Source organism: Cricetulus griseus, chromosome 2, assembly GCF_003668045.3.
Source record: "Cricetulus griseus strain 17A/GY chromosome 2, alternate assembly CriGri-PICRH-1.0, whole genome shotgun sequence".
Lineage (NCBI taxonomy): Eukaryota > Metazoa > Chordata > Mammalia > Rodentia > Cricetidae > Cricetulus > Cricetulus griseus.
The window spans coordinates 309,372,503-309,397,086 of NC_048595.1; positions in this window are offsets into that span (position 1 = coordinate 309,372,503).

Sequence of the window (24,584 nt, forward strand, 5' to 3'; positions counted from 1 at the left end):
CCTCATTTCTTTATCTGTCCCTCAGTTGTTGAAAAGTAAGGTTGCTTCCACAGCTTAGCCACTGTGAATAGAGGAGCAATGAACATGGATTTGCAAGGATCTCTGTAGCATGAAAAACTTTGAAAGAATTCCCTGGAGTAAGACAGTCGTTTTGAACCCGTCAGAGTTACAGGATGCCTAAATTGTTTCCAGTTTGTTAGTGTTATAAATAAAGCTGCCATAAAATCAAAAAAACTTAAGGGTTTTTGTGTAAATTTAAATATTGATTTATGTATGATAAGTGCACATGAGTGCATTGTTGGACCGTGTGTGTGTGTGTGTTTCACTGTTTTCTGGGATGTACATGTATAGGTTCCCCCAAAAAAGTTATGAATGACCAAGTTTGTCAACACATTTATGAGCATCTATGTGGTCATTGTGTGTTGGTGTATGAATGTATGAATATACACATATGTATACACATTGCTGGAGCTCCAGCACAGGACTCTGAACATGTTGAATAAGCACTGTACTGTTAGCAACATCACTCCAAAACCCACTTTTATGTCACTCAATCTGATAAGTATGTATTGATAGGTCATTATGGGTCTCATTCTTGTCTCTCCTATGGCAGATATTCCTAAACCTCTTTAATTTTAATTTTCCATTTGTGTGTCTTCAGTTCTAAAATATCTCCTAGTATTTTAATATGTCTTCTAATTGGATAGCAATATCTCAATTTTTACCTTTTCAGACTTCTTTATGGATTCTTGATTATACTCCCTTATTGAATATGTGATCAGGAAGTGTATTTGTGAGATTGTCACTGCCCTTACTATATTCTTTTTGTTTTCCATCATTTTCTTATTTATTTTACATCCAAACCACCATTTTCCCTCCCTTCTCTTACCCTGTCCATATTCTTAACAAGATCTTATACATGAAACCTTCATTTTCATTTTGATGAAGTTAATTTTCTAACCCTTTTTGTTTTATGACTCCCAGGTGTTGGAACCTACTACATGATTTTTGCATAGCATTGTCATTTTTAGCCACACACATGCTACCTCACAATATAATTGGCTACATTTTGGAGAGATAAGTAAAAAGTATGAAGACAGTGTGCTGGTTGAAATGAGAAGCCCCCATAGGCCCAGAATTTGAACACTTGGACCTTAGTTGGTGGCTCTGTTTGGGAAGGCTTAGGTGGTGTGTCTTTGATAGAGGAAGTGTTTCCTGGAGGGAGACTTTGAGAATTTATAATGATGTGTGCCATTTCTATGTTTCTTACTTGTAATTTAAGACATGAACTCCAAGCTTTCTGCTCCAGCAGCTATTCCCGCCGGCTGCCGCACCTCCCTGCTGTGATGGGTATAGACCATTATATCTTTGGAGCCACAAGCCTGCCCCTCAATACACACATAAATCCTTTCTTCTATATCATGCCTATGTATAGTTTTATCACAGTAATAGAAAAGTAACTAATGCAGACAGTAAAGTCACTACCTTCTTTTTTTTCTTTTTTTTCCATTCATTTATTTAGCTCATAAAGTCATGCACGATTATGATACACAATACAGTATGTTCACAATGGCATGGCTAAATTAAACCAATTAACATGTTATATCACACATATTCATCATTTTTGTTTTGAGAACACTTAAAGTATACTGTCTCACAACTTTTAAAATATAGCATATTGTTATCAACCATATTTATCATGCTCTCAGTAGACCTCAAGACATCACAGAGTCCATGCCTCTTGTCCAACTGCAGTTTTATATCCTTAAACCAATCGTTTCCCCATTGTTAAAAGACCCACATTGAAGCCTAATAGCCACAATTCTGCTCTCTGTTCCCATAAGTTCATCATTTCTAGGTACAAATAAAATTGAAATTGTGTGACATTTGTCTTCAGTGTGTCACTTATTTTTTTTGGGGGGGTGGCAAGCATATAACTTTACTACTTACTAAAGATGAAATCAAATTTGCATGCACAGGTGAGCACTCACTGAAACACCTTGGATTCATCACATATTTGAGTTTCAATTAGCATATATATATATATATATATATATATATATATATCAATAATGGCAATATGTTATGCATCAATAGCAGCAACAGGTTTTCCAGGTTCTACAGTCATTTGAACAAAATTGTAGAGACAACCAGCACACTCCATTTAAAAAACAAACAAACAAACAACAACAACAAAGTAAAAAACAAAGTTATCATTAGCACCGTTAAAGTCTTAGAAGTTCAGTGGAATTCTGGAGTTACACAGAAATAAGTTTGAAAAATGACTTTTCTGTTTCTATATTTCATGAAGGTCATTGGAGTTTGCAAATTCGCTACTTAGTTTGACAATATCTCTGAGACTCTTGGGAAATGATGCCATGAGTTTTAAAGATTTGCTCTATTTACAGAAGCGCACTATTTTTAGCCACTAGTCCTGATAATTAGGAGGAAAATATCTGTCAATGAGTTTAAGTATCTTGTTGAAGGATCTTTTTGTCTCCCAGATTTTCAATTAGGCAAGACCTCTGTCACAACAAAAAGCTGAATGTTTTTCAGCCAGCCCCTCAGGAAAGATAGCATTTTGGCTCTGAGAACCATTATAACAAAAGTGACCTTTTTACCTTTCTTGACCAGGGCTTCCCCAGATGCAAACTGAACAGTTTAAAAGCAGAACACTATCGCCTCATAAAGCATGAGACCTGTCTGGACAAAGCAGCCAAAGTAATCTAACTTAGGAGGCTGCCACTGTGCAGTGGGCTCAGCTGTCTCCTGACAGAAAAATCACCACATCAGCCCTCCCTGTTTACTCTCTAGCTTCCAGGGATGCTGAGTGCTGACCTCAAATTCTGTCTGTCCCACAGAAAGGAAAAGCAGGGAGGAAAATAAATTATTACATAAAACAAAGACTATATTATTTGGCACATATGTTATGGTTTATCCTATTTCGTCCTCTGAACAAGAGATTGTCTGCCTTCAACTTTCCAGTCTTTTAAAAATCCCCCTTTATAGTCTGTGCAGTCAAGGTAATGAGGACCATTCGAGGAGCACAAGAGAAATGATGTCATTTGGGCCCTCTCCTCCCTTTCCCTTTCTAACTGTAGGACATGGTCTACCTTGAGCAGGATAAAATCCATGCACACTGTGTCAGCACTATGAGAGTGGAAGCTTAGTGAAAGGGTACCAAATGTGCAAACATTTTATCAAGTATTTTTGCCCTTCCATTATGCAAAACAATCCTCTTGTATTTATTCAAAATATATTGAGAACAAGGTACTAGGCATTATATTAAACACCTCTATTTTACATATGCATCCACAACAACTTGCAATGATATCTTGTACTGTTCTGAAGATAAATATTGGCCATGCCGAATTATTCATCCACAGGATTTCTGGAATAGGAGGGAGGGTATTCTGGCCTTCAAAAATCAATTTTTAAATTTTCAAAAATTTTGTGAGCACTTACTTAACATGACCCTTTATTAAAACTTACATTGTAGAAATCTGCAGCTATGGAAGGTGCATACAAAGGAAATGTAACAGATATTGGTATTTGAACACTTCCTGATATCTTACTATTATTTATCCCCTAGTAGTTATGTACCACAGTTCTACCTGTTTTGTGGAAATTCTATGTAGTTGTATTCTATTGGTCAGTTCCTCCCTAATCCACTTTGATTGCTGTTACTTCATGACTCAGAATTAGCACTTTTGGAAATATTTACAACATAGCATTAATAAATGCTGTGCATTTTATCACAGCATACACTTTTTTATTAGACATCATATTACAAATGTTACTTTATTGACTACAAGCTTTATTAATAACTGCAAATATATACAAATGCACTTTACTAATAGACATCATATTACAAATGTTACTCTATTGACTGTAAGCTTTATTTATTTATTTTTTTTTGGTTTTATTTTTGAGACAGGGTTTCTCTGTGGCTTTGGAGGCTGTCCTGGAACTAGCTCTTGTAAACCAGGCTGGTCTCGAACTCACAGAAATCCGCCTGCCTCTGCCTCCTGAGTGCTGGGATTAAAGGCGTGCAACACCAACGCCCGGCTGACTGTAAGCTTTATTAATAACTGCAAATACATACAAATGCACTTTTCTCTTAGACATATTACAAATGTTACTCTATTGACTTCAAGCTTCATTAATAACTGAAAATATGGAGAACTTAATTGCATGCCAAAACCTTCATGTCTTGAAAGACCAGAAACGTCTTTAAGTTAAATTTATTCCTTCAGTGTTATAAAAGGAAACATATTCAACCTGAGGGCCTGAGCTCTGTGCACCATGTAATCACACACACATACATATGTTATATGGTGGTAGTATGAGAAGCAGAGGTTTTCATGAGCAAAGAAAGGTGTGTGTTATCTTATAGGTCTCTGACCTCAGATATGCTCCAGAATCATCTATAATAAAATCCAAAAGACATGGCACTAGCTAAATAAAGTTGGCATTCTCACTGAGATCACTATGTCTGTAACCTCTCCTGCTTTCCATGATGTTTAGATGAGAATTAGGAAAAGTAAAACAACATGGAAAGCAGGAGAGGTTACAGACATCAGAGCAGTCCTTGCCCAGCCCTTCCCAGCAGTCCCCAAAGATGCACTGAATCAGAGAAAAACCAGGTTGAAAAGGGTTTAACACCACCATAGTAGACATGTGGAAAAGACAAACGCAAAAGCAAGCCATGCACAAGGAGTTACCTGGAGACCTGTGTTCCGTGTGCTGATGGAGAAATTGAAAGTCTCCCCTCTGAATTGAAGAATTGTTGACTCCACGGTTCCTTACTTGGGAGAAATTTAAGAAAACTCAGTCAACAAGTCTTTTCAGGGGAGGTAATCTTGAAAACACTGTGATGCTGTGTTATCAACTCTAACCCTAGCTAGAGTTGATGGACATGTAATAAACCTGATTTCTCATCATTGATTCCAATAGCTTACAGATTTGTGGTGGACAGGCATGAGGTCAATACTGATACCATAATATTTAAGTGGTTATCTTATATTATTCAATGAAGGCTGAAAGACGGGTTAAATCTACTAGATGTTTGGACAGGTTTTCAATTTTGAAGAGTCTAGTATATTTTCTCTTGGCATTTTCATCATAAATCTCTCTCTTTCTTTCTCTTGTGAATTAAACAAACAGCAGTCAACCAAAGTCCTTTGGTTTTGAGCAACTATTGTTAATGAATTTAGATTTCAATTCATCTCTGCCACTCTCTTACATACTGACCCTTTTTGAGTCATGAAATATCTGTACTTCAGCTCATCATCTGAAGTGAGAGGACTCCACAGTTCTAAAGTTCCAAGTGTGACAAAAGAAAACCAGCCTGCAAGTGTTTACTCAAGTGGCCAACTAGTCAATAGCACTTAATATTCTTTGAGAGAAATTGCCATAGCAATCTTTGAAAAATGCCAGACCCAGAGAGTGATACAAATGACTTTCATGACTTAATGTGCCAGGCCTCCTTTCCTATTTGCTTTACTGGCACACACTACAGGGAAGAAAAATGCTACAGAAACCTCCCTAGTAATTCTTGTACCTTTCAAACTGCATTGTTATATTTGACATTTAGGGGTGGGAGGGATTACAGCTTATGCCTGAATTAAGCATGTTCTTCCCACCCACTTGGTGAGTTCAGTGTCAGGCATGGACTTGACATAACAGGTCTATTTTTCAAGATAATGTGTCCATGTCTATTCTAACAGTTCATGGGCATGGTTATTTATTACTTTATTGTTTAACATAAAGAAGCTTACAAGAAAGTCACTTTCTAAGTAGTTACCATGAAACACTGTTGAATTAAGATTTTTGAAGCTCCAGGGAATCTATTGCTAGTTATGGTGGTATTTTTCACACATTACTAGAAAGTGGAACAAATGAGAATTGTGTGTTTTTTTTTCAACAGAGAACAGTAGCTTTAAGCAATAGCAAACATTGAGTATACACAGCTGGATGCTCTCTGATAGGAACTTGGGGCTTAGATGTTGAGTTTTTGAGGAGGAGCTAGATCTCACCAAAAGGAATCTGGTTTTTTGTGTACACACACTCTTCACAATCAACTAAGCAGCAGTAAGAGAATCTGGGAAATCACATGAAAAAGCATCTTTATCTCAAGGATAAAGGACAGTGTGCATTATTTTGGTTATCCATTGGCTGTATGTGTAACTCACCTATACTAAATAAACATTGCCTCTGACATAGTTTTTTTTTTTTTTTTTTTTTTTTTTTTTTGTCTAATGTGTTAACCACAGCCTCTCTGCTAAACCTAGGTGGCATGTGCATTCATCAGCCCTTGTTCTGAGAAGGAATCAAGCTGTAGGACCTTGATAGACACTGGAATGTTAAGGAAACTTGTCACCTACTCTAGGTCTTATCACAGATCATTACTGTTGGTTTTGATTAACAAACACAATAAATACAGGTCCGGGAGTCCAGACAGCTAAATTCTAGATCTGTGTGTATCACTGTTTGACTATGGCTCTTTCAGCCAGTAACCTAACCACCCTGGGTTGAGTTAGACATGAGTAATTATTCTTTCTAGCTTTACTGAAAAAAACTTGTGCAGTTTGGAATTAGTTTGTGCTGAAGGAAATGAAAATTAGGGTGATTACCCTAATTTGAACTGCTACAGTAAATTATGGGTAGGCATTGGTCCTAGGGATAATTCTGGTGAAAAGTAAGGCTATCTCAGGACAATCCTGTGTCCACTGCATCCCTCAGTTACGTTCTAATTTGGAAAGATACCAGAATTATAGATGGAATGGCAATACATTAGGAAGTGGGGAAAGAACTGAAGAGAAGAATGGGACTTTAACATGGGTGACATTGAAACAAGCTGCAAATGATCTACGTTCAATTTCTTCAGAAGGTAAGCAGAAGTCACTTGGCTACTAAGCACCTAAAATGTGGGAACTACAACTTGAAATGACCTGCACACTGGTTTGTTTGTTTGTTTGTTTGTTTCCTTCATTCATTCCTTTCTTTCTTTCCATCTGTTTGTCTGTCTGTCTGTTTTGTGTTTCTATGTTAGCACAAACCACAGTTCATATGTTCTGTGCTGTTTGGAGGTCAGAGGACTCCATGTAGGAACCTCCGACGATTTGGGTTCAGAAAATTGAACTCAAGTGATCAAAATTGAACTCCTGCCATTTGGGTTCAGAAAACTGAACTCAATGTGTACACAAGTTTGCATCTGTTTTTTTTTTTTTTTTTTTGACTCTACCATGAGTCAAGTAAATATTAGGTTTGCTGTTTTGCTTTATTTTTCCTATCTAAGAATTTTTCCCATTTACCATTTTTCCCCAACTAAAGATACCTGGACTTCTAGAAATAATAAGGAAAAAGTGTAAATTATTATGTTTTTTGTTGTAATAAACCCCAGATGATTCACAGAGACTATTGGGACCTAATGACTGCCGTTGCCACTGTGAGTAACTGAACAATTTACTGGTCCTCCTCCCTTTCAAAACTGAGAAATTACTTAGTTACCAGTTACTTTTGATTATTTAAATTTATTCACAGAAGACTTAATGCACATATCCACTGAAGCTATGACAAATACTTAATAACAAGTACAATCACAAGCTATTAAATTCCACTAAATATATAAACTTAAAATCCATCAAATTAAAATGTTTTAAAATTTGATAATGTGATTAGCAAACATGGAGAGCATGCATGCTCTCATAAGCACTGCTAATGGAAGCATCTGGAGGTACAACTTGATAGGAGATGCAGCAATATCTTAGAATATCTTAGGCGACTTGACAGTTCACTGCTTAACCTTGTAACTCCTCTTCTGTAGACATAGGAAAATGTTGTTCATTTTGTTTATATCCAGTATAACCTAGCCAGTCAAATAATTAAAGAATTAAAAAAAAATAATACTGCCATGTGGTCCAACAACATTTCTCAATAAAGAAGATGATAGACAGATTGATATATACATACATGTTGTGTGATATTTTTATTATGTTCTGACAAATAAAGCTTGCTTGGAGTTAGAGGGCAGAGCTAGCCATTATCTGGCCAAAATTAACCACAGAGGTTTGGAGGATTGTAGACAGGTAGAAAACAGGAAGTAGTAAGTCAGGGCTGAGAGAGGATCTCAGTCCCTTTAGAGGAAGGAACAGAAGAGGTAGGAAGTCACTGTTGGTTGCTTCCCTGTTTCTCTGATCTTTCAGGTTCTTACGCCAATATCATACTCCCGATTTTTTTATTAGTAAAGACTAATTAGTTAAGGACTCACCTGGTACCCAACGTGGGGCACCATTTGTTGGAAGTCTCTGTCCTGCCAGCAGCTCCCAAATAACTACACCAAGGCTTATATTAATTATAAATGCTCAGTCAATAGCTCAGGTTTGTTACTAGCTAATTCTTCCATTTAAATTAACCCATACTTCTTATCTATGCTTTGCTATGTGGCTTGGTACCTTTTCCCAGTACAGCATGCTGATCTTGCTTCTCCCTGCATATGCTTGCAACTCTCTAGGCTTTGCCCTTCCCATTATTCTCAGTTTGCCTGTTCTGCCTAACATTATCCTGTTCAGCTGTTGGTCAGTCAGCTTCTTTATTAAACCAATCACAGCAGCATATATTCACACAGTGTAAAGGAATATTCCACATGTACATACATACATACATACATACATACATATATACATAATACATGTATAGATAAATTTATAGAGATATGACTTCAAAGAAAAGGAAGTCAACAGACCAGAAAAATAATTACATACCCATGTTTTTTCCTCATAGCCAAGGTGCAGGATCAATCTACATTGCCCATCAACAAATGAATGAATAAGTAATAGAATATATATACATATATATCTGATATATATACATATGCTATACTGTTACTCAGCCATAGAGGAGGGTGCAATCATTATTTGCATGAAGATGAATAGTGGTTATCATTCTACACAAAATTATGGAAATGCAGAAAGATAAATATTCCTTATTTATATTATATGTAGTGACGAGCAAATAAACATGATTTGAAAATAAAGGATGGATTTTTTTAAAGAATGAGGTATATGAAGGATGGTAGATCGGGTGAACAAAAACTAAGAACAAGATGCCCATGTTGAGAAATTCTATAGTGAAATCTGTCAGCTCTTTGAATTGGTATGATTTAATTTAATAATAAATATGAGGGCCCCATATTTTGAGTGAAAAGTGATATTGTTTCCATCCCACCTTCCTCTGTCCTGCTCGGAGATATTCAAAGTGTTTTTAAGAAAGCAATATAGCTGATGGAAGCAGAAGCAGACACCCACAGATAAACACTGAACTGAACTCCTAGAATCCAGTTGCAGAGAGGGAGGAGTGATGAGCAAAGGGGTCCAGGCTGGAGAAGCCCACAGAAACAACTGACCTGAACAAGGGATTGCTCATGGACCCCAGACTGATAGTTGGGAAACCAGCATAGGACTGTTCCAGACCCCCTGAACATACATGTCAGTGAGGAGGCCTCAGCAATCTATGGGGCCTCTGGTAGTGGATCGGTATTTATCCCTAGCATACAAATGGACTTTGGGAGCCCATGACACATAGAGGGATACTCTTTTAGCCTAGACACATGGTGGGGAGCTAGGCCCTGCTGCAAATGATATGACAGACTTTGAAGATCCCCCATGAAAGGCCTCACCCATCCTGGGGAGCAGAAAGGGGATGGGATAGGGAGTCAGTGGGGGGCAAAGGAGGAGGGAGGGAGAGGAATCTGGGATTGACATGTAAAACAAGTTTGTTTCTAATTTAAATTTAAAAATAGAAAAAAGAAAACAATATAAAGTATGCCTAGAAATAATAATGGGAGAAATAAAAGAACAAACAATTTTACAAAACATGTATTAATATCCTATCAGATACTATCACATGAATAAAACACACACATTACCAACAAGTTAGCATGTTTGTGTGAGTTTACAAAAGAAGGGGTGGGAATATTGGGCTTGAAGTTTATTAAAATGCAATATTCAAATCAAATATGAAATCTTGGCAGTTTGCTTTTTTATAGAGATTTTGTTTGAAAGTATGGCTTGATTATTCTCTCAGAGCTGTGACTTGCTGAAGGTTTTACCTTGAGAATCTGTACTCCATAAAAACCTCCAAACTATTTTCTGCCAGAGACATAATATTATACAGAGCAGCCTGTGTTGACTTTTTTCCAACCATCATATACCTTGGGCCAAGAACCACACACTAGGAAAAGCATAACTCCCCAATGCATCACCAGACTATTATTTTTTAATGTTCTTCATAATATGAAAGAGAAAATATGTTCATTGTGACCAAATGCATATGTGAGCTTTCTGTATCGAGAAGCATCAAGCAAATTCTAGCCGATTGGGGGAACCTAAGAGAAGTGAAGCAAGCAGACCTGCTTTCATTTTTCCTTTTATTTCCTTTTCCCACTCCCCTGCAATAATAGCAGTAACAATTGCCTCTTCTAGCTTGAAATGTGAAATCTGACCTGTTTCCTCAGTAACGAAGAGACCTGTGAGACTATGAAGCCACCTGTTGGAAAAGAGAGCTCTAAAATGTGAAGGGTTTGTACGCCAAAGTGATGAGAGAGATCTCTGTCAAAATCTGCTGATGACTCTGCAGGAGGTAAAACAGCGGGGATATCAGAACTCAGCGTTCCCTCCGTGAGCTCATATCATAGTTCTCTGGTCTTGGAAAAGCTGAGAACCAAAATACTCAAGGTCCTTTTCAGTGTTTAAGTCACTCTTGGCAATGTTACCTCCTGGTGCCATTTGCCACTCAATCAAATCAGACACTCTTGAGCTATGTATTTTCTTCGCCATTTCTTAGGTTACTTACACATGTTTTGAGGTATAATTAAAGGTGATGAACTATTTGGACAGCAGAGGTGTCCTCTCCTGTTTCTGGGTGAACTACTCTCCATGAGTCTCCATGTTTCCAGCTTTCAAGTGTATTTGTGCATTTCTTAAAGTTGAGCTGAATTTCACAGCATTTATTTATATAAACAGTAGGATTGGGTTCCTTTACCTCCAGGATGTCAAAGGCAGTTGGGGGCATTCCAAGGGAGGGCAAACAGGTAGTTGTATGGAGCCCCATGGAGCCCTGAGCAATTGCTGCATGTGGCACTGTGGAAGAACCTGCTGAGAGGCCTCCGGATTTAGGGTCATAAATCTCTGTGTGTAGAGGGCAATAATAAAGACCTAAGACTGATCTAAAATCCATGTTATCAAGGGAAATTCACAAGGGATGGGAACTTAAAACACTAGCCAAAGCAGAACTCAGAACTGCTGCCCCTTTTGTGAAAAATCTCTTTGTTTTGTTTTCATTATTATTGTTTGTTCTCTCTCTTTCTCTTTCTCTCTCTCTCCTGTTCACTCTCCCTCTCTCTCTCTCTTTGACCCCAGCATCTCTCTCCCTCCTCCTGCTCTCTGTCTCTTGTCTCTCTGCACACATGAGCAGCGCATGCCCTTGTGTGTGTACAGATGCACATGAGCATACATGCATGTGAAGAGAACAGAGGAGGATAGACGGTGTCCTGCTCTACCACTCTCCTTTATTTCCTTGAGACAAGCAGCCAGGGAGACCCAGGAACCATCTCAGTGACAAGGAAGAAAAGATGAGAGATCAAGCCAATCCCTTGCCCATAAAGGAAGAAACTGAGCACACATGTGTCCTCTCAGACCCACAGTGAGACAGTATGGTCAAGTGACTAAGGGTGACCACAGAGTAGAAGAGACTACTCTCCTAGGAAGGCTGATAAAGGGTGTTCTTTAAGAAATGAGCCACTGAAGTGAAGCCACCCACAGACAATTCCATTTTCATACATCTTCGTCTTGACTTTCCTGTGTCAGCCCCCTTTCTCCTGCTATTGTTTTAAGTCATTGATGCCTCATGGGAATTATTACCAGACTTTTTCTAACTGGTCTCTATGTCTAATCCTGAAGTCTTGGCCCTCAGTTTTTCTGTGCCTGCGTAGACTTTTGAAACATACAATGGCCCATTCCAAATCCAATGAAAATGTCATCACTGGCTCCCTATTCCTCCCTTAGAGAGGCAGGCAGGGACCTCAGTAAAATTTGCCCCTGCTTACTTTTCTGGTATATTCAGTCACTCCAATTCGTGCCCTAGGTTTCCACTGGACTTTCCCAGCAAACATTTGTCACAGAATTTCATGCCTTGCATCTGTCCATGATGTTCACTTGGCTCTGGGGCTCTTTCCAGCTAACAATTACTTAAACTACCCATTATTTTAAAAGTCCTTTTTTTCAAAAGCCAACTGTATGTTTTAACCTTGTACTACACTACTTATAAAATTCACTTCTTGTTTCCTTGTTTGCTTCTCTGTCCTCAACCTTTGAATTCTTATGGATGTGACCTGTTTCTGTGCCCCGTGCCTATTAACAGTGCCTTGAGCACAATTTAAATGTAGCCAAGTAAGATTCAAACTCAGGTCTGATTTCAGAGTCCACTCTGTTCCAATAAAACTCTAGAATGAGAAACTAACCCATGGAAAGACTAAGGGTAATGATTTCCCAGTCTGGCTTTGGCTCAAGATCTGGCTCACTCCTGTCATCCTATTTCTGATCCTGTGGGAATGTACTTGTCACAATTAAGTGGATGCCACCCTTTTCTCTAGCCTCATGATGGTTGAATGCTCCAGAGGTGCCAGTGTTCACTCAGAGGCATGGCTTCCTCACCTAGGACAAGCAAGATGAAAGACTGAATAGTAACTAGAATTCCATATGCATTGCTTGAGTTCCTGCTACATTGAAAGCATTGTGCTCATAACTATAGCTTTTGTACAGGCATGCATATCCAGTAGATGAGGATGGTAGAGACTCATGTATAAGTAGGATGAAAGCAGAAAAAACTAGCTTTAAGTTAACAGTGTTGCACAAATTTAGTGCTTTGTTCTTGGGCCATTAAACAGACTCTAGATGATCATTGATTCTATGATTTATTCCTATTACCAAGGGTAGTTTGTGTTCTAAATCAGTTACAGGAAATCTCAGTCTCAGATGTCCTTTCTCTCACAGCTCTCAATGTCAAATCACTATCCTGGTGTTTCTGAGAACAACAGCTCTCTGCATAAGCCAGACCCCATTGCCCCTGTCAGGACTATAGCTTGAAGCAAACATTGGCATCTGGGAGATGATGAAACATTGCTCTCTCACCATGAATAACCTGGTGCTTTTCTCTCTCATCTTTCTGTCCCAAGAGGGAGACCTACCCTTGTATCCCACTAACATTGCATTCAGCTCTAAGAAAGTAAATTAACACAAATAGAATAGAATTTTTGTGCCCCTGAATTGCTCTGCAAAAGGCTACAATAAAGGTGCAGTAGTTTCTATAGGCCCCAGAGACAAGCCCAAGGATGTATTTTCAATTCTCCAGACAGTGTGAGACATGGATGTAGTGAAGCTTTACCAGCAACAAAAGACATAGGGTGGTAGCGAGTTCATAGCATTTTCTTCCCCATCCCTGGATGGAGCTGAGCAAAGCAGTAGGACCTGAGGCTTATTAAGGTAATCTTGGAGGAGAGGGCCTCACTCAATCACATGTTCTCATCCAATACCCTGAACTGACTAGTCCCATGTTTAAAGTTTGGCAGAATTCTGAACTCTCTGTGCCAAGCTTTCTTCTCTTTAATTGCTAAACCCATGTTTATTTGAAAGCAGAGTTAATCCATGTATTTCTGATTACCCATCAGAACTCATCAAAATGAGTCCCTGGAAAAAAGCCTGCTTGATGTTAAAAAATTAATCTGAAGCCATCACTCTTGTGAACTGAAAATCAAATTTTGCCAGAAGCACACTGTTCCAAAATTTGAAAGACGTCGTTTTGTTCTTATACTTTATAAGAAATTTGAACTGCTTCTCTGTAGATTTGGCCCAAATTTCATCCCTCTTTCCCTTATTTTTTAATCCCCAGTCCATGCTATTCTTTATTTTCAGTATGATGGTGAATCCCGTCTTCTGGGATGAGAACACTGCTACGAATTACACTGTGTAAATAGTAGCAATAAAAACCATGTTATTTCCCTTATATGTAAAAACTTAGTTTCTAAAATCATGATAGATCATTTTTCATTCTCCTTTTACCTATCTTTCTGAATATTTTCTCTTCATCACTTGCATAGTGAAAGGCTATCAATGAGCACTTGTGACATATTTGACCCCAGCAATGCTGTCTTTTTGTCTAGTTTTCCATTTAAACATTAATTACATGACCTCAACCATTTAGATCCAACACCCAAATTCTCTGATGTGGTAATTCATTTTACTAGACATTATAGTGAGAAATGAAATGCAGGGTACACCTGAAAGGTGTTCTCATATATAAAATCTCACAAATGTTCCATTGATAAAATTTATATGATAGCCTTGGAAATACAAAATTTTGTATGTACTTCTTGAAAGGTTTAGTACACCCATAAATATCATATAAATGCATTTCTGTTCTTCCCTCATTAAACAGTTTACATCAAAAACACTTCAGTACAGTACTCCATTTGTTCTTTAGTAAATATGGACTGTATAATGAGTCCCTTTAATCTAGGGAGCATGAGAGCAGGCCCAAGATAGCACAGGTGTATTCGTTTTCGTCCCTCACAGAATAAAAGTTTCTTTGAACTCAGCCATCTGTTCAGTGGCGTAGGAAAGAACCTCATTGTCTCTCACATCTGGATATCTTTATCCTGTTGAAAACTACAATTAACGCTGCAACCTAAACTTCTATTTGCACAAAGACCCAGCGCCCCTGTTTGCTTCCTTGTGGTGCCAATTGCCTAACAATCCCTGGCAAAGGGTAAGGCATGAGCTCAGAGGGGCAGAAAGGAACTGACTTAGTGAGCATCTTCATTCAGCATTGCCCTAGCCTGGCATCATTTGAACCACTGGCAGACAGGTGGATGCAGCTTTGGTGCCTCCTGTGCAAAGGTAATCCTAAAGTTAAGGAACTCTGTGCTTCCTAGGGGTGGGGATCCTCTCTCATCAGATCACATGGGCTATACCCAGATGTGTGCATTAAAAAGGCCTAGGGGGAGACATGCCTAAAAGCCAAACAGCTTCTAAATGGAATAGAGGATCAGGAACTGTAAGTACACTACCTGTCACCAAACCCAAGTCCCTTCTAGACAGACACATGGACGACAGTATCCCGCCTTTTGGGGATTTGTTTTGTCTTCTCAGACAAATGGAAAGTCTCCCAGTCTTCTTTTTTTAGATTATATGTCTTTTGGGTGTGATTATGAAAGTAACCTTCATGCTTTGTATAGAAAATCCTAAATATATAAAATACAAACAATAAGACATAAATAAGCTGGAAATATTGTTAATCTTTTGGAATATTTTCCTCTACTATTTTTCTTGTGCATTTATTTGCTAAAATTGGAATTATGGACTGTGAAAGTCCAAAACACTGATTTTGTATTTAATAATTATTGGAGCATTACTTCAAGACTACTAAATGATGTACAAAACACAATTTGGGATGGGTACAGGGTTATTTCTTTAGTGGACCAATATCAAAATGTTTGGAGCTGGACAGAATAATGCCTTTTTAAAATAAGTATAATTAGCCCTTGTGTTTTCTTCTATGTATTTCCATTAGGAAATTTCCTGGGCCAGGATGGTGGGGAAAAGAAGGATTTTCTTAGAGGAACAAGATGAATGATCTGGAGCCATTGGGAAATTGGCACTCCAGATGTTGGACCACACCCTAGCCACTGTCTCCAAAGGAAATAAAAAGCCATGAGTACCATACTGCCTATTGCCCTTCTCCAACATACTCCTGAATTTGTTTTCTTTTCAGGAATTTAAGAAATGCCATGATGTGCTGAATAAATGAACAAATAAATATGGAGGAACTGAAGAAATTAATGTGCACTACTATGGTAATGATAAAGAACAACTTTGGTTAATGTGATTAGGTATCTACCGCCAAAAGATTAGACAAAGGGTTTCTGTGTGATGGTCACAAAAGGAAAAACATATTGCAGGCAGTAAGAGAAAAGAAAGAAAAATTGCAGTGTTACATATACATAGCTGATGAGGTATAAACAAACACACACACACACACTCACACACACACACACACACACACACAGGCACACACACACACACACACACACACACACACACACACACACACACATCCCAAATAAGTAATTAGCATTATAACAGAAGCTATTCTTGGAGAAGCTGGAGATAATGATGGGGAGAGAGCCCAACAAAGGGTTTTTATGTGTTGGCAGTGTTTTTCCTTTCTAGCCTGGGGATCTAGAGTGTATGGTTAATGAATCTACATATATGTTCATGAACTTTCTATATTGTAACTTCATATCATCAAAAAAAGGACTCTGCTTATTGATAGAGATACACAGTGTGAAATTTACCTGTATTAGGACTGGAGATGAACAATTATCCAGCAGGGAAATACAGAAACAAGAAGCAGACTTCTGTTTTAACGGGGAAAGATGGAAGGAGGACTCAAGATATGGAAAGTGAATCTGGAATTACAGAAAGATGCTCCTGGCTTACAAATATCTGCTTAGAGAAAAGAGGAGGAAGCTTTCTTAGGGCTGACCAATTGAACTTCTTTTCAAAGAATCATAGGCAACAAAAGCTGCTAAGAGGGACAACTGATCTCTCCCAGAGATGAGCCCCTAACTGGTTATCCAACACAAAGTTATCCAACACAGACCTAAAATCATGCATACAGAGAAAAAAAAGGACTCAGCAAATCATGTTTATGTATTTGTGCATATATGCATACATATATCAATAAAAATCAAAGAAAAATATGTCACCGATTTTAGAGAGAGCATGGGATCATGGAGTGGTTGGAGAGAGTAAAAGGAAGAGAGAAAGTGATGTAAAACATTAAAAAGCAAACAAGACAATAAACAGCTCTCCCGGTCTATTTCCCTTTCTGCCTCTCCTTCCCTGCCTCTTATAAGCAATGGCTACCACCACTGCTCAGTGCAATCCATTAATTGCAAAAAAAAAAAAAAAAAACCCTAAGAAGCAGAAAATCTGGGCTACAGTTCTAGTCAGTTCTAGTAAATTGCCATGCAGTATTCTGCAAGTACTTTAATTTTGAAAATGAAAAAGTGGGCTAAAAATATAGTGCAGTCAGCAAAGCATTTGCTTTGCAAGCATCAGGACCTGAGTAACTCTTCAGAACCTACACAAAGAGCTGAGTAAAGTGTCATCCCAGTGCTGGGGAAGCAGAGACCAAGTGCCCTGCTGCTCAGAGGCCAGCCAGCCTAGCTGCTGAGCCACCTATCTAGAAAAAGTCCCTATGCCTAAAAGCAAAACAGGGGCTGGAGAGAAGGCTCAATGCTCAAGAGCATTTGTTACAGAGGACCCAGGTTCCATTTCTAACACCTACATAACATCTCATAAGCACCAGAAACTCCAGTTCTAGGGGATCTAATAACTCGTCTTCAGATACTGAACACACATGTGGTGCAAGCAACAACATTCATAAATATAAGATAAATATTTTAATTAAAATAAAAATGAAGCAAACAGCTGTCAATGAACAATACTCAAGGTTGATCTTTGCCCTCCATATGCACACATACACATACGTAATTATACTCTCATGCACATATAGCTATACTACATACACAGAGAGAGATGTCCATTCATGCACATACATGCACCTTACATACACACATGGATATACACTCATGCACATATATGTACACCACACACACACATGTGGATGTAATGTGCATTCATGCATACTACATGTACCACCATATATACACACAGGTATGCACACTCATGCACATACATTCACTTCCCACATACACGTACACACACTTACATCCTAACACACACATACACACACAAATGAAAAAGCAGGACTGTTCAGTAGGTAAGCTTTTGTTTTTATAGCCAGACTACTAAGACCAGGTTTCTCTTTATACTTATGAATTATTTGATGTTCTTCAGTTTTCTCTCTTTGAAGAGGGATGAGAGTCCCTACCTCACAGGATTGTCAGGGGCATTAGAAGAAATAATCTTAGTTACTTACATACCATAAAGCATAAATCTCAACTGTCATTATCATTGTTGCTACCAATAACTCTGATTTTTGCTCTAAAATAAAAGCGCTCAGCAAAACAACTACTAGAGGCCCATCCTATAATAAATGAGGAATTCCATTCCCTTAGCTATGACTTTGATGTGTTAAATTTTCTTGAGCTGTCTGGGAGGCAAGAATAATCATCTAAAATTGCATGCAAGGACAAAAAGTTGAAGAAATGTGAGTTGAAAATAATTTCTATTGCTGAGCCTATAATGACAAACCCACCAAGAAGGATCAGAGAAAGTGAAAGTTGACCTTCTTCCTCAGCGGACACCTCCAACATATGGCCTCAACCCTTTTTTTCAAATACCCTCTAAAATAGTAGTAAGCTTCATGTTTCCTTCCCTCAGAACTAGTACATAAATCTTTACAAATATATTATTCAAGAGAAATAAAGCACATGCATTTTAATGTTTCTGTTTAATGAAATGTGCTGGCCTGTATCATGATTTTGATTGGGTTGGCCATTGACTGGTCTTAATATCAATGTTTTGGGAATGCCCAGGTTAGTGACTGTCCTTCTTATGCTATTATCAGTGACATAAACTTTTTAAAGGTGAGGCAAAGGCCAAATGGAGATGTTTGTCCTTCCTCAGCTCTCAGAAAATGGCATTGAATACTTTTGTTACAGTCACCGGTATCCTATGTCTTACATTCGAATGGCCTCCATCTATCTCCTGGGGTAACTGATGAAAAGAAAATGTTTATGGTTACCTTTAGTCATTGTGTCATCACCAATCTGTAATTCAGTGTCCCAACCTAGCCTTCCACACTCAAAAACCCTCCTTTCATATCCTTATATCTATAGTTTCTTTATAACCCAGCTGGGTCTATGAAGAGCATTAACTGATTTGGGCTTGTGCCTGGAAGACCACATGGAATAAAGAACTATTTCTAAATTTATCATATAATCTTGAATTTTTAAAGGACAAAAAAATACCTGAAATACTATTGTCAATGCTATTTATAGTCAATCACATTAGAGCAAGTGAGAAAGCCAACAGTCACTAAAGATAAGATGTGAAATTCAGTTAACAATGGCTACAGTATAATATTTATTAACTGTCATCATAATACTGTTTAATGAGAACCTGATTATTTTCACAAAATTTTAAAAATTAAATTCAGTTATGAAAACACAGATATTTTAGTTGGAATATTTTAAAATGAAGATTATATCCATTAAGTTATTATCAATCAGCTCATTTTAAATATAATCATGACCACATCTAAAGACAAACTGATTTAGATTCATAAATGGAATAGCTCACAAACTATGTCATATTCATGTAAATGGAATGAAAAAATTCATCATGAATAGGTCAGGGAACAACACTGATATTTCATAGGTGTTCAATAGAAATTTGAAGTTATAGTAGAAAAGATGAGTAAACAGCCATTAATTTCTAATAGGTCATATTGAAACCTAATAGTGTGAATAAGGTACTTCTGACAAAGGGCATGCATGGGAGAAGGGAATTTAGGGTTCTAAAATAAATTCACCATGACAGAAGGGAAAAATTGGCCATGGGTCCACGGTGTAGACACAGTGGAATGGAAGTTGCACATTGCTGAAGTACTAAACATGTCCCAGTACTCAAGAAGAAAGTGACTCATATGTACATGCTGTCACATCACTGTTCTGGGCAAGCATCGTCTTGAACCACTGCCTGCCACAGAACCCTCAGCCAGGTGTAGTGCAAGAGGCAACTCCAGGATGTTAGGAATGGTCAGTGTGAAAACACAGCACCATGACTATCCAGCCTTGGCATGAAATAGATCTACGGCAGCAACTCTTTCTAAGACAATTAGCTAGCAGGACAGCTCTGACCAACAGCCTCAGGAGCTCACTAACCAAGCTGATTGTACTCAATGCCAAGATGAAAGAGAGAAGGCATTCTTAATCGAATGGGAGTTGAGATTGCCAGAGATTCTCAGGCATTGGGGTTTAGATGTAGGAAATGGAGAAACAACTCTTAATGGAAGACACCGAAGTGTATGCATAACCTGCCCAACAGAACTGAGTGTCATTTCCATATGATACTCATGGAAATGTGAAATAAAAGGACATTAATGAAATGACAACAATACATCGGGAATCACATTGATCAAAATGGTTTACATTTTCATTCAGTATGATCACATCAACAGTTTATGTTACACAGATTCATTTCTAGGGAAATAAATATTACTAGGAAAAAATCTTTGTGGCTAAAATCAATGCACTAAATATATATGAGAGAAAAACTTCCCATAATATTGCATTAAAATAATATAAAGATGATGTGTAACTAAATTTTAATAAGTTTTAGTTATGATCATGGCTGTGTGTTCTAACAAAACTCGGGACCCTCAAAATCATATCTTTTTTTGTATTTTACTTTTTATGAGAATAAATGTAATTATACAGTCAATGTTTATTCTACCTTTCAGTTGAATTTCTGGCTTTTCTGATTTCAAAACATCAGTGATTGTTTCTCCAAAAACGACAACATCTTCTCACATAGCTTGGGAATTCTTTTCTCCTAAAGCTAACATTTGTTCTCAAAATATTCCTCTTATATAAGTTCAGTAAGTTATCATAAATACTATTGTCAAGCATAAATATGTTTTACAAAATCCCAGGCAGTGATGATTGACAAGTTAGTGGTAAAAATTGTATAGGAGAGCAGTTAATATATGATGAGCTCCAGGAGTGCATTTACAGTGGGGGAAAAAAGTACAGAGGCCCCACTCAGTCCTAGCCCATCAAGTTCATAATAAGCAATTAAATATCTGTTATTAAATCTCCATTTACTCGGCAGACCAGAGTTCTACATTCAAACCCAGTCTTTGGGTTAGTAATAAGCTTTATAAAAACAACTGCATTCATTAATTCTAATAATAAAGAATGTAACAAAAACAATAAAATCTAAGTGTGTGCTTAAGAGATTTGGTGGTATTTAAGGTCTAGACAGGCTCAACTGGACTCTGAAATTATGATGCACCTGCAGAAATAAAATAACACTAAAATTAATATGCATTTATTTCAGTACTGAATAAGTGTGGCAATGTGGGCAAGAAAGGGGTTTAGGAGTGAACACCTGTGGGTATTAAAATGGTAATATGCCACTTTAACATGATTTCTGTTGCAAGGAACAATATTCAAGACTTGTGGAAGACTAAGATTTATAATCCCATAAAAGTGTGATTGTTGGACTCTGAGGTCTCAATAGTACTTTTATTCAATAAAAAACAGAATGGATTATACAACTTTCCATCAAAAATAATAAGCATAAAATAAAAGTTTCTCATTTGAGTAGCAGTGTTCTGATAAATGACTGCAAGAGGCACTGTGTCAGTGCTTACAGGGAACCTCATGTTTGCAGAGATCTGAAATAAGCTCAGGGTCCAGAAGCAAAAGATGCAATGTCTGTTTTCCTGTGATATTCCCCTGTCCTCAGATAGGGAAAGAGGGGAGTCAGTATCTGTGCACTTCAAGTGACAACACTGAAGCAATGTAGGTTTGGGGGGTTGGAAAAAAAACATCCGGCCATGAAATGACTAGTAGTTAGGGTCTGCACTAATATAAGCAGCTCTGTGTGATACCTTAGCTGTAGGTTACAGAATATGTATACAGTAGAAGTCTAACTTTTTAAAAAGTCTAACAATTTTAAATATAAGAAAAATAAACACTTACTAATGACTTGCCTTAGGATACATATCCAATAACTGTTAAAGCCAGGAAGGAGGATCTGAACCTCAGCATCTCTCTCTAAGCCCATGACCATTACACTAGGCCAAGCTCATCTGCTTGCCTACCTTTGGGAATATGACACATCACTCATTCAACTTCCTTGTGTTTTCCTTTCCCTTAATAATAATGGCTATATGTGCCACCCTTGTGCAGATGAAATGACAGAAATTGCTAAACATTTGCCTCAGAGAAAACTCCATTAAGGATGTTTTCTTCCCTTCCCCATTCCCTCAGGTTATTCACCCAAGGCCCTGAGTGTGTAGCACTAGTGCCTGGTAGATCCACAAGCAAGACATGTGATTTCCACTTTCATGTATTTCCTTATAAGCTTCCTCTCCCAGCATGCTGACACTGTGCAAAACTCACAAGAGTGATTTTGTCTAGTCACAAGTATTTGTTGAAGTCCCTTTACTTGAATGCCTTAAGTCCATACTATGTAAAAGGTAAATGCAAATAGCCGGCCCTTCTGCATTCTCTAGGCATTCATTTGAAGGTGGCTTCTCCATGAACTTTGAAACAACCCTGCCCATTCACTAACCATTTCTGACACACACCAGAGAAGAAGAAAGCTGTTTGAGGGATGAGATGTGCTAACTTAAATAAATCAGTCTGGTTTGCACACAGCAGCAATCTCAGGGAAGCCATGCTCAAATCATACTACAAACATGTAAGACAGCAGCTGACAGTGTTACTCGGGAAATAATTTAACGTAACTGATGCATCTGGCTTGGATATTATTTACTATGTCCTTACAGGTTTTAATGTTTCCATGACCTGGAACATATTGTTGCAGAGAGTATACATACTGAGTCTGCACAAAGTTCAAAAACATTAAAAATATTTAACTCTCTACAAGGCAGCAACTTACTAAGCAACTACATAGCCAAAAACACATTAAGATGTAGTTACTTATGTTTTGAAATGTAAGAGATGAGTCTTGATGTTTGGAGACCACTCAATACAGGATCTTAGTAACTACTGGTTAAAAAATAGTAATCACTTGGAATCACAATAATCACTTGCAGTAACATTAGTAACAATAGTATTGCCTGTGAGAATTCTACCAGCTACAATGAAACTGAAAGCCATCTTCCTTGGCTAGGGAACAATAGAATCCAGGGATAAGGACACACAGTGGATCTTTGAATTATTCATGAGATCATACATGCCATTCACATCTGTATGTTTTAAAATGTGAGAGAGTGTGTAATAGCATATTAGTAATGTAAATTAGAAAAAGACAGATTTTATGTTTGCTAAGTAAAGATTTTCATATCTAAACCCAAAAATAGCATCTTTACACTGATATTTTATTCTTCACTATTGCAAGGATTTATTTTCCTTGGCCAGGTCATCATTTGGGGGAATCTTCATTGTATTTAGTTAAACTGATTTCAAACACATGCCACCAATACTTATTAGATTACTCTAAGATATAACATTATACACACACAAACAAGGACAAGCATTGCTTACAAATATACTAAAAACCACAGGAATGAGAAATCAAGAAAGAATAAAGCAAATATTAAAATCTTAACATTGGTAATTTTATGCTATCATTGTAGCTTTTTTATTGTCTAAAATTATGTAAAAGTAAAAAAAAAAAAAAAACTAGTGGAAGAAATTTGCCTGGAAACCCAAGTTGCCATTTTACTGAATAAACATGAGCTGAGGAGTGAATGAAGATGGGATACCATGCACTCAGGTAACCATGGTTGACACAGTCCTCACATCTTACAATGCCAAGACCAGCATTGGTTTACACAATGTTCTGTGTCTAAACTTTATACTTTTTAATCATATATTGCACACTATTTTATCATATACTATATTTTATACATATATATATGCATGTGTAAATTGCTAAGCAGAGTTTATACTACAGTTTATACTACAGAGTTTATACTGAGAGTGGTTTAAAATCTTAAAATGAAGGACTGGAGAGATGACTCAGAAATTAAGAGCACTGGCTACCCTACCAGAGGACCTGGATTAGGTTTCCAGCATCCACATAGCAGCTTGTAACCATCTATAACTCCAGAACTAGGTGATCTTATGCCCTCTTCATGTTTCCATGGAAGCCAGGCATGCACAGACCTACATGCACCTAAATGCAGTCAAAAATACTTATATGTATTTATTTATTTGCTATAATATATATTATATAGAAAATGAAAATTTTCAAAGTGTGTTTTATAGGATAATTTTGTTTCTATATGTTATTTGTAATATATACTAACTTTAGGTCTTGTCTTAGTCCACTTAGTTCTTAAAGAATAAGGCAAAGTTGCAAATGTTAGCCATTTAGGTTTATTGACTTATAAACATGAGAACAAAATAACAAATATATCTGTCCAGTACAGCATTCCTTTTTCCTGTTCTCTTGGTCTCCTTTTTGTCACCTCTACCATCACTAGGAGGCTAGCATATACTTAAAGGTCACCAAAAGAAAACACCAGACCAACCTAAAGTACTAGACTATCTTATTTGGGGAGAGGAAGTGCTATTTGAGAAAAATAGAAACAAAGGAAATCTCTGACAAATGAGTCATGAGAGGCAAAGGAGTCTCCCAGCACGGGGTGTTCTTGTGGCTCTGTTGATTAATTGTGAGTACACGCTTACTCATGTGTTGTTCACGTTTGATTCTACCACCACTGAGCTCATCTTACACTTACCCTAATGTGCCAAGCCCATCAGAGATACAGTGTGCACCAGTATAATATAATAG